The 11226-nt window shown below is 39.5% G+C and overlaps 1 non-coding gene across 1 annotated transcript; it reads right to left on the bottom strand.

Moving 5' to 3' along the window:
- Positions 1-492: 492 nt before the first annotated feature.
- Positions 493-599, bottom strand: LOC119230279 (U6 spliceosomal RNA). Its single transcript, XR_005121723.1, has one exon. It is a non-coding gene; the product is annotated as a U6 spliceosomal RNA (small nuclear RNA).
- Between the last annotated feature and the right edge of the window lie 10627 nt (positions 600-11226).

Here is an 11226-nt window from a genome sequence, read left to right as displayed (position 1 = left end):
AAGCACTGGGTATAGTCAGTAGCACAGGAGGGTGAGAGAATTCACCAGAGCCAGAGCGGGGAACAGAACAGGCAGACCTGACAAGATACACTGCTGAAGGGAGCAGCGGGCGCAGCAGGAGAGGTCTGCATGCCATGTAGGACCCTTGCCGCTGGTGGCCAGGGATAGAACCGGCGCTGCAGAGGCTGCAGGCAGCTTCGCAGCCCAGCACTCAACTGCTGCGCCACCAGGGGAGGCCCTGGTTTCAGGTCTTATGTCTAGTTCTTTAATCCATTTTGAGTTGGTTTTTGTGTGTGGTGTGAGGTAGTAGTCAAGCTTCATTTTTTGCATGTAGTGGCCCAGTTTTCCCAGCACCATTTATTGGACAAACTTTCTTGGCTCCATTGTATATTCTTTGCTCCTTTGTCAAAGATTAGTTTACCATAAATCTGTGGATTTATTTCTGGATTTTCTATTTGGTTCAATTGCCCGTGTGTCTGTTCTTGTTCCAATAAAAATATGGAATACTTCATGAATTTGTGTGTCATCCTTGTGCAGAGGCCATGCTAATCTTCTCTGTATCGTTCCAATTTTAGTATATATGCTGCCGAAACAAACACCAAATAATATCTTTTTTACTAATTTAGTTTTGCTCCCATTTTTTTCATGCCTCCCTGTATCTGTTATTACCTTTGACTTTCAGCTTGTCCTATTAAGAGTAGACACTATTAACTCATTCCTTGACTCAAGGCTGGTCTTGTACTTTGACCAATAGGATGCAGCAGAGACAAAGTTATGCCAGTATCTGACCTGAACCTTCAGAGGACTTCACAGCTCTATTCACTGTCTAAGAACTTTGTAATATCCATGTGAACAAACCTGGCTTGCTGCTATAGACCCATACACAGCCATCCCTGTACCCCCAACTGAGAAGACGACCAACCTCCAAAGCCAAGATTAAAGCCATCCCAAACTAGTCAGTCCCCAGAAATTGGCAGTAAAATCTGCCAATTTACTGCAGACTCATAAGCAAGCCAAATTAAAATCAGATGAACCTGGCCTGATCCAGGAAAATTACTAACCAAATCACAGACTTATGAATTTAGGTAAATTTTTATTGTTTTAAACACTAAGTTTTGGGATAGTTACTGAGCAATAGCTAACAGATATAGCTAACTAAATTATATAGGTTGTTCTAAAGATTAAAAAAGCCAAAAAAATGATGCACTATTGTAATGCATAGCACATAGTAGATACCTTAAAAATTGCGCTTATTTTTATCATCATCATACCAAAATCATCTGTGTCTTTACATTATAAAATAATATTACATAAAATCTTTATAAATTTTTAAAATCTGTGTTAGTCAGGAAGCAAATCACAGAAATACACATCAACTTATACAAAAGGAAATGGGACTGGTTTATTAGAACGAGCATCAGACAGACTAGATTTAGACTTCAAACAATATTGACATTTCTCTCCTCTCCATTTCTCTTGTATGGACCTCATTCTAACAAGCAGAAAAGTTTTCTCCACAGACTGAAAGTTAGCTACCGTCCAGGAAGCAAAGGCAGTTTTCCTATTGACTCCACTATGGAAAAGGCACACACCAGAATACTTACTGGCCAGCTATGGTCATGTGTCACGGTAGCTCTTATCACAGTGCAAAGTGAATGGAGCTCTTTGGCCCCATCAGGACTTTCACTTATCTTTGGTACTACACTGAAGTTTAGAAAAGAGGAGAAAATTGTTAGATTACAAAAGTAACGCCACCACAACCAGGAATGAAAAACTATGCTATTGCCAACCTGTCCATCACATGGACAACTGCCTGTTCTTATCACTGGACTAGATCTTTGGATTTGGAGTCTAGTAAAGAAGAAATAATCTAGAAAGGAAGAAAACAAACTATCTTCAGATATAGAAGAGCTCTGTGCTCTCTATAATCACTCTTATAATCCTCGTAACTGCCATGATATGGAGCAGTATTTGGAGCATAAGGTAAATTATGCTAATATACATGTAGTTCTGAGAAAAGGCATTTTCCTTATTGTATTCGGCTTTCTATACTCTAACCAACACAAAATATTCACATTGCTTCCAACAGGATTTTTAGTGTTCTAGATATCAAGATTTTAGAGGCTTAAGTTGCCAACGCTGAATTTATACCTAAGCTTTAAAGATGATGTCTCCTGTGAGCTGGATAATACACATGTTGAAATAGGGGGGAAAAAAACTTAAGGATGATTTAAATCTAAATTAATGAAAATAGCTATTGTGCATCCATCCCAGATCAGAGAGGTTCATTGTCAGTTCAGACAGAAGAGAATTAGGAGCCTTGGGTGGATTTTGCAGTCCTTTAATGCTGAGACAGGCATATACACAGCAAGCAGAGACTCCAAGAGACTCCAACACTGAGAGAGGCAGAACAGCAAATCCCCTCCAGCCCCCTTTACACTGCTTGTACTCATAGCCACACATACATCATTGCAAATGCAAGGCTCATCTTTGCTAGATGTCCCAATGGTGGAAAACACCGTATTTCAAGGCATTTCAATGTGTGGATGGCGAAAAATAGCCTGATTTTAATTCATTTTCCTTCAACTGGCAAGGACATTTCAGGTTGCTTTTGGGTCATGTGTGTTTCACTCGTTGCTACTAATGTTCTAATTCAGTGTGTGACATGGAATCGGTGTATGTAAATATGTAATCCATGTGTAGTCCTCAAATGAATATCTTTTATTCAGTGTTGTTGCAAAGATTGAATGTCCCATAAAATTTAAATTTCAGTCCAGAAATTAAGAATTCTAGGAAAGAACTGAGATTAAGATATATATTGCCCATTCCTTCTGTCTGCTTTTTGATGTTCTAATCTGTGTCTCATTTGAATTGAAATGTACACCATACTACATAATTTTAAATAGCTAAACTAGTTAAAGAAATGATTTGGTTGTGCCAACCCTTTCTGGGGAATGTTAGAGACTCTGACAGGAATTTACAGATACATTACCTTAGGCAGCAGTTGTGTTATGAAAAGACTTAAAATTCAAGGACAAACTAAGTCTATTTTTGTTGTACACATGCATATGGTCATGCTGAACTACCTCATGAATTCCACAAGGGCTAAGGAATTCTTTGTTATTTAATTATATTTAACTGACTGTAGTGCCAGGAAGGGCACGAGCAGGTTTTCTATGATTTGGCAGACCGGGTAAAGGAGAGTTCTGGAGACCTCGGTGGCTTTCTCAGGCTTTTGAGCTTTTACTTGTATAGCAGCAAGCAGGTACATGGCCGGCAGAGGTGGGGGAGGGGGGGCGGGGAGGAGGCCAGTAGGCCTCCAAGCCCCTGCAAGTCTTCACTCTGGGTTTCTCTGGTGATACCCTCTTTCCTTCTCTCTCCTGCCTCTCTTGGCAGATATCTCAATACTGAGTAGTGGTAAACAACATAACTTACGACAATGTAACAAATGCAGGTGCCCCATCAGGTAGGGCAATCCCAATGGCAGGAGAGTAGAATAGCCTGAAAATCATTTACCCTACAATCCACCCTCTCAGGGTTTTCTGCTATACAGACTACATATATACAATTTTCCCTTAGCAGACATAAACACTGCAGCCATGGCCCACAAAAGAAAATACAACTGAATAATGAAACAGAACACAAATAAGTCCAGGCAGGGCACCAACCTAGTGGCAAAAAACATGATTATTGGCACCTGCAGATGATCCACCACTTCTGCTACCAAAGGCACTGCTCATACGTGGTGGGAGAACCACTCAGGCATCTACCATCATATGCCAGGAGCCATCAGGCTTCCTGGCCTTCTCTGGCTGTGATCTCAGCCACAAGCCACACACAGCATCCACCCCCAGGATGCGCTTATTCTTGGATTGGCGATTCTGTAGTTTTGGGGGGTAATCGCCCAATTCTCAGGGTTTTCTGTCTGTGGTCACTTCAACACTGACCATTCCATTTACCACCTTGAATTTAGTTTGTCAGTGAATTTTATCTATTAAATGTGAAAACTACAGATATACTGAATCAGCAAAATTACTTTAAAAATCCAAGTACTGGGCCTCCCCGGTGGCGCAGCGGTTGAGCGCTGGGTTGCGAAGCTGCCCGCGGCCTCTGCGGCTCCGGTTTGATCCCCGGCTGCTCCCCGGCCACCGGAGGAGGGTCCCACATGGCGCACAGACCTCTCCTGCCGCCCGCTGCTCCCCTCAGCAGTGTACTTGGGTCCTTCTGCCTGCTCTGCTCCCCGCTCTGGCTCTGGTGAATTCTCTCGCCCTTCCGCACTTCTGACTGTACCCAGTACTTGTATAAACAAACAAACAAATAAAAAAAAAAATGCCTCTATTAAAAAAAAAAAATCCAAGTACTATCTCTATTGATTAAAGACAATGAAAACAAAAATCAACTCATATTAGGAATATTGGGATGAATTAATATTTAAGGATTTGTGTTAGCATAATCACGGCTTAAGAAAATAATCAAAATTCAAAAGCACTTACCACATTTATTCAATTATCAGTTGCCAAATATTTCTAAATTTTTACTTATCCAGCCTTAAGCACATAATGAAAGAGAAATCACTATTTTTTTTGAAATAGTTTGTTTTATCTAGTATGACTTTCAGTCATCAGAAAGTCATTTTATGAAATTCATACCTGTTTCTTTAAGGTTTCTACCCTCACAATCTAAATTTGATGACTCAGATCACATAGAACAAGACTAATCCTGCTCTCACTTGACAGATATGTGAAACCAGTCTCCCTCCCTTTATTTTTTTTATTTTTTTGTTTGTTTGTTTAGAAGAAGAAAAAGTTTATTGAGGAGAAAAAGAGCAGAAATAAAGTGGGACTCCCAGGCCAGGGAACCAGGCCTGGGAGAGTCTCCCTCCCTTTAAACCACATTTCCTAATATGTGAAACCAGTCTCCCTCCATTTTTCTGGTACTGCATTTTTAAGACCTAGTTCCTCAGTCACTCTCTTTATAGAACAGCTTCTATTGCTCTTTTCTTGTCTCATCTTGCACAATCTCTAACTGCCTATGTCCAACCTGAGGTAGAGCACCTAGAACTGAAAAACAGTGTTTTGACAGCAGGATAAAGGGGGACATGTTTTCTCTTCATCCATTCCACACGTTTTGAAAATGAAACATAAGTTAGAATTTACTCTGCTAACAGTCATGGTACACAGCCAATTTATGCCATCTTCACTGCAAACTACACTCCCTTAAGTCTTTTCCAGATGTGCTACAGCTAAGATATAACTTACTTTGGTTATGCTATTGATTTTAAGATACAAGTAGTGGCCTTTACATATATTCTCTTTAAAATTTTCCTTTTAACTTACCAAGGTCACCTAATCCTAAGACTTTAGGATCCTGATTTGACTATTGAATCAATTCTCTTTAATTTTATATTGCCCCAAATTTGGTAAGACTGTCTTTAATCTCTTTATCCAAACCTCCAATAAAAGAGGCTAAAGAAACATCTAGAAATACCCCATTTGACATCAATCTACAAAGCCCAATCCCCTGGGAAGCTCTTCAATTTATTATCAACATACATAATGACATATCTCACTTCAGTCAAAAGTGTACTGTGAAAGATTTTTCCAAGGACCTTCAAATTTGGAATTCCAGGCTCTCCACCCTTCCTTACTTTGCATATCTGAACAACTTATTAAAGAACAGTTTGCCATAATGAGTGTTGAACCCACCCTGGCTTCTCATGAATAAATGATGTTGCCTCTAACCATTTATCAATCATTTATTTTATTGTATATTAAATAGTGGAGGCCACATATGTTCATAGACCAAAGTTTCTTGAAATTCCTTCTTTCCCTTTTTAAAGAATTGAAGGATCAAATCCTCTATCTTCTCCCACATTTCAGGCCCTGACGGGCTCATTATGATTTCTCATTAATTCCTGACAGGAGCTCTGTGTGCTTAATTTCAAGTTAACTCAATATTCAGGGATTTAATTCACGCATATAGAAGACTTCAAATCTTTAGTGGAGCAGTTAGAAATTCTTTTTGAAGTGACTAATACAAATATCAACATTAACACAACTAAAGACACTAATAAACCCAGGTTTTAGGTTTTGTGCTTTGAGCTATTCTGTGCCCCACAGGAGTACCATGTCACAGAACATTCTCTAATGTTATCTGTTCCCCAAAAGAAATATCCACCACCAGGAAGAGCAAGGTTACTAATATGGAAACAGATATTTCTAAAAATATCTTTCAGACTGTATAGACATAAAATATGTGCCACACATATTTACTCATAAAACAAAAATATTTTTTAATCTAGCAAGTGTTTATCTCAAGATATGTGACTAAGAACTACACTCAAGTCATAAATGACCTAAAAAGTAAGACAAATCTAACCCACAAAAGAAGTCTACTCTTTTCCTGACTAGCATAGGACATGTAGTTCTGTAGTACAGGGAATTTATCAACCAAAGACATCTCATTAATGTCAGAAATGGAATACAGAGATATTCTTCCAGGTAGGTCTTTCCTATGCAACTTAATCAAATTTAAAGAAAAAAAAATAAAAACCTCACTTCTTTAAAACTAGTATAAAAACCACTTTTAAAAAAAACCTATTCAGGGGGCCTCCCCGGTGGCGCAACAGTTGAGCTCTGGGCTGCGAAGCTGGCCACAGCCTCTGCAGCGCCGGTTCAATCTCCGCCCACCAGCGAGGGTCCCACATGGTGCGGCAGACCTTGTCTGCCGCGCCTGCTGCTCCCCTCAGCAGTGTATTCCATCAGTCTGCCTATTCTGTTCCCCGCTCTGGCTCTGGTGAATTCTCTCACCCTCCCGCGCTACTGACTGTACCCAGTACTTGTATAAATAAATAAATAAATCTTAAAAAAAAAAACCAAAAAACCTATTCAGGGCCTCGCTGGTGGCACAAGGGATTGAGAACCGCACTGTGACGCAATCCGAAGCCTCTGTAGAACGAGTTCAATCCCCAGCCGGCCAAGGAGCAACCCACATGCCCGGCGGACCTCTCCTGTCTCTCCTGCTGCTCCCCTCATCAGTGTATTTCACTTAGTCTGCTTGTTCTGTTCCCAACTCTGTCTCTGGTGAATCCTCTCACCCCCAGCATCTCTGGCCTGTACCCCAGCTCTTGTATGCATAAATAGATGGATCTTTAAAAAATAAAATAAAATAAAATAAACCTATTCAAATATGAATACTCAATTACTAATTTCATTCTAATTACTATGTAACTGAATATAAATCTCAAAAGTCAATGGGAATTTTGTTTGGCTTGCACTGCCACCTGGTGGTTTCCCACAGGTACTAAATCAGAGCCATTAGGGAATTTCTTAAATTAGCATTCATTCCGCAGTCTCTTGCATTAACAAGTTAATACTTCTTTAAGAAGTCTAAAATGGTGGTGCAGAAAAGATTTTATGTATGTCTATGCTAATCAAATTAACCATGACATTACTCATGACATGTATTTATGAAAACATTAAACATAGTAAGTAAATACATAACAAAAAATCTATAAAAATAAATTAAAAGGAAAATCACAACTCAAAATAAGAACAAAATGAAAGATAAAGACAAAGCCTCTAAACATAAATATGCAGGAGACACTTAAATTCCAAAGACAAAAATAAGCTCAAAGTAGAGGCTTGAAAACAACACAAATGAATTCTAAAAGAAGGTAGGAACCATGATATCAGAGATTTCCAGTTTAAAAAGATCATGAGAGACAAGGAGGAACTTGAGGTAATGATTAAGGGAGCATTATATCAGGAATACTTACACTCATCAACATATACTCACTAAAAGAAAAAGCACCAAAGTACATTAGGCAACCAATATCTAGTCTGGAAACAAATTTTGGAAAAAACACATTTGTGGCGGGGGATTTCAACATTCCACTTTCAAAGAGAAGTATCACAAGAGGCATGTGAACCAGAAAGACATGCCAGGAAGCTGTACTTTCTTCTCTGCCTTGGATTTGCATGAGACTTGGGGAACATGGAATGATACACTTGGAAGAGATGTGGGTGAGAGACCTTGTGGAGACTGATAATGGCAGCCTTTGTTTTGACTTGAAATTTGATTTTGTACCTTTCCTTTCCTATGCTTCTTGCCAGAAGGTGCCTTAGAGTTGTGACAAGCTTCTGGGTCTCCGTACCCCCACTTTGGACCAATCCTGTTTGACTGGACATTTACCCACAAGGGAACAGGTAACTTTGGGTCTTTCTTTCAGACACTATTAGACACTAATTTCAGACACTATTCTTTCAGACACTTCCTTCTCTTCTCACTATTGCATACTAGTTCTATTAATGCTCTTTTCTACTGAAGGTCTTACACATTAAGAATATGCTTTGTCGGGCCTCCCCTGGTGGCACAGCGGTTGAGCGCTCTGCTGCGAAGCTGGCCGCAGCCTCTGCCGCGCAGGTTAGATCTCTGCAGCGCTGGTTCGATCCCCGGCTACCGGCGAGGGTACCACATGGCATGACAGACCTCTCCTGCCACGCCTGCTGCTCCCCTCAGCAGTGTATTTCTTCACTCTGGCTGTTCTATTCCCCGCTCTGGCTCTGGTGAATTCTCTCACCCTCCCGTGCTTCTGACTGTACCCAGTGCTTTTATGAATAAATAAATAAATCTTAAAAAAAAAAAAAAAGAATATGCTTTGTCTTTATATAGTGGATGGCTGAACTCATTTAGAGAATACAAGTTTTGGGGCCCTGGGGTTCCCTTCAGTCTGCCCACTAACAGATTTGGCAACCAATATGGGGCTATAAGCCACCTGTAGTTAGCCAGCCTATGGGAAAATTTGGATTCCCCATGGCACTGGCCACCCTAAGCAAAAATGTGGATTTTGTTTCACTAGTGTGTTTGTGTTTCAGGTATGTTTAGAAGACCCTCAGATTAGAAAAACTGGTTTTGACCTTGTGGAGATTTTGTGTGTATGTGTACATTAGTTCAGAGGTCTGCTTTTGTGGAAGCTGCTGTTTGGTAAAAAGCAGCTTTACTCAATAAATGATAGTAAGTTGGAATCACATGACCAGATCAAATAAGGAGTTTGCTCTTCCTTCTAAATTCTGTTTCCACGATGGTGTCTGACACCGCAAGGTGGGCTACTCTGAAACTCAGAAGTTTTTGATGGTTTCTTTTTTTATCTTGGTCTTCTACTCTGTATATGCTTGCATATCTTTTGCTAGAGTAAGCTCAGTTATTTGGGCTTTTGTTTGTGACTATTCCCTTATCTTTGCCTCAAGGAGATTTACAAAACAGCAATGGAGCAATGACTCTTTATATTAGGAAATTCATATCTGGGAGCACAAGTGAAAGAAACCTTATGATTGAGAGATCACTGGTAATTACTGGTTAGCCCTAGGGGATTCCTGGAGTGACTTGGCTTTTGCAAGGCCTGGGTTAGAAATACTAAAGCACTTTTATCTGAAGTTTACTTATTACTGGGAATTTTTGTCTACACTATTTCTGTTGGCCATGTTTGTCATTTAAATTCTTGGATTTGTTTGATTGCTGGTGAAACTTTACTTTCACTGAGAGAAGTCTGTTTTGGAAAGCCCTGTGGCATCAGAAATGCAGTCAAGAACCTCCAAGTTGGTGGGCAGCCACTCATGACGTGTTTTTGCAAGAGGTCAGTTGCACCAGGTCTTGATACCTGTGTTGTCATCCCTCCCTAGTTTGGGGTTCTTGATTTGCACTTTGGTTTTATTCCTTCAGATTATGTTTCAGGAAACACCCAGATTGCATGATTGGTGGCTAACAGAAGTAAGGAGATGACTCCTTCTGATTGAAAGTGATTTGATTTTGCTCTTTCCATTTCTACACAGAATACCCCAGATTATAACTTCTAATGTGATGATTTGAACACTGAAAACCCTAAAGCAATAAACAAGGCCATGACCCTCCTTTTAATTGCTCTGACTGAACTTTCTATTTCCAAAATCTTAGGTATGTAGAATGACAATTGTAACCATGTGATGACTTCTGCTGGCAACAGTCCTCAGTTTTTTGCAGTTTTATTTTTATTTCATGGAAAAAACTTGTCCTTAATTTTTTTTTCTGAAACTTGGAGTAAAAAACCACAATTACACAAGGTATTCCATGTGGGGTAAATGAAAACTAAGGGGCCATCTTGTCTGTATGTTGTATGTTTTCCCTTTTATATCTCACTGTCCTGGCCTCTGGAGGATATAAAACTGGTATACATGGTGCTCATAAAAATTTTGAACTCAAAAATGTAATGGAAACTGTGTAAGTACTTCCAAGAAGCATGATCTGGGATAATTTTTGGTTAATGGGAACTAATTTGGAATTTAATGGTTGTCTTGAAATATTCATGCAATTAAATGTTTTTTTTTTTTATTAAACACTTATGGCAAGGTTTTCCAGAATCTAAACTGAAGGAAAAGTTTGGTAGTCTTTTATTTGATTGATCAAAGGAAATCTTATGAAACCACAGTAGAGCCCCTGAAATACTCCATTGTTTCTTCCTTTCCTCACTGGAAAGGAAGAAAAAGCTGATCTACTTGTAGTTACCTGGTAAATTGGAACTGGAAGGGAAATATTGTCTCTTGAGAGTAATGTTTAACTTTGGTATATGCATAAATACTAACACTGGTAGCCTAAAATTTATATGAAACCTTTAGGTGACTGATGTGATTGTTATTTTCCTGCAATAATGGTGTTTATTTCACTGGTTTGACATCTGCAGGATTTTTTCTGGACATATTAATGGGAGGAAGACCTCAACTCATTCTAATGGAAGAAACTTGAATGTGTGAATTTGTACAAGGGACTGAATGGACTGTTGGAGAGGAAATAATTTTTAATAAGATTTCTTTGAAATAATGATGCAGTTAATTAACAAGCTTGTCTCCCCTCATCTCTTGTAATTTCCCCCTTGTTTGACAGGTTTGTCTTCTTTCATTCCAAGGACAAATGAGTTAAACAGCAGTTGTTGAAATAAGCAAGTTGGCGCCCACCGTCTGTGCCCACCCTGTCCCCGTCCCCTTTGCAGACCCTTGCGCATCTCGACTCTTTTTTTTTTTCCTTTATATAAATACCAACGCACTCTGCAAAAGAGCAAGACAGTGGTCTTTCAGACATGAGTCTGCTGTCTTCCTCATTTGTCAACAAATTAAACCACTTTCCTTTTCCTCAAACTCTGTTTCCTTTTATTGGCTGAGAGAAACTGAGGCATGCGTTCAGCATTAATAAAACTGT

Source organism: Talpa occidentalis, unplaced genomic scaffold (assembly GCF_014898055.3).
Source record: "Talpa occidentalis isolate TD23 unplaced genomic scaffold, MPIMG_talOcc4v2.1 talOcc4.6, whole genome shotgun sequence".
NCBI classification, from domain to species: Eukaryota; Metazoa; Chordata; class Mammalia; order Eulipotyphla; family Talpidae; genus Talpa; species Talpa occidentalis.
Note: the sequence above shows the minus strand (reverse complement) of the source record. Positions and strands in the feature narration are given on the sequence as shown.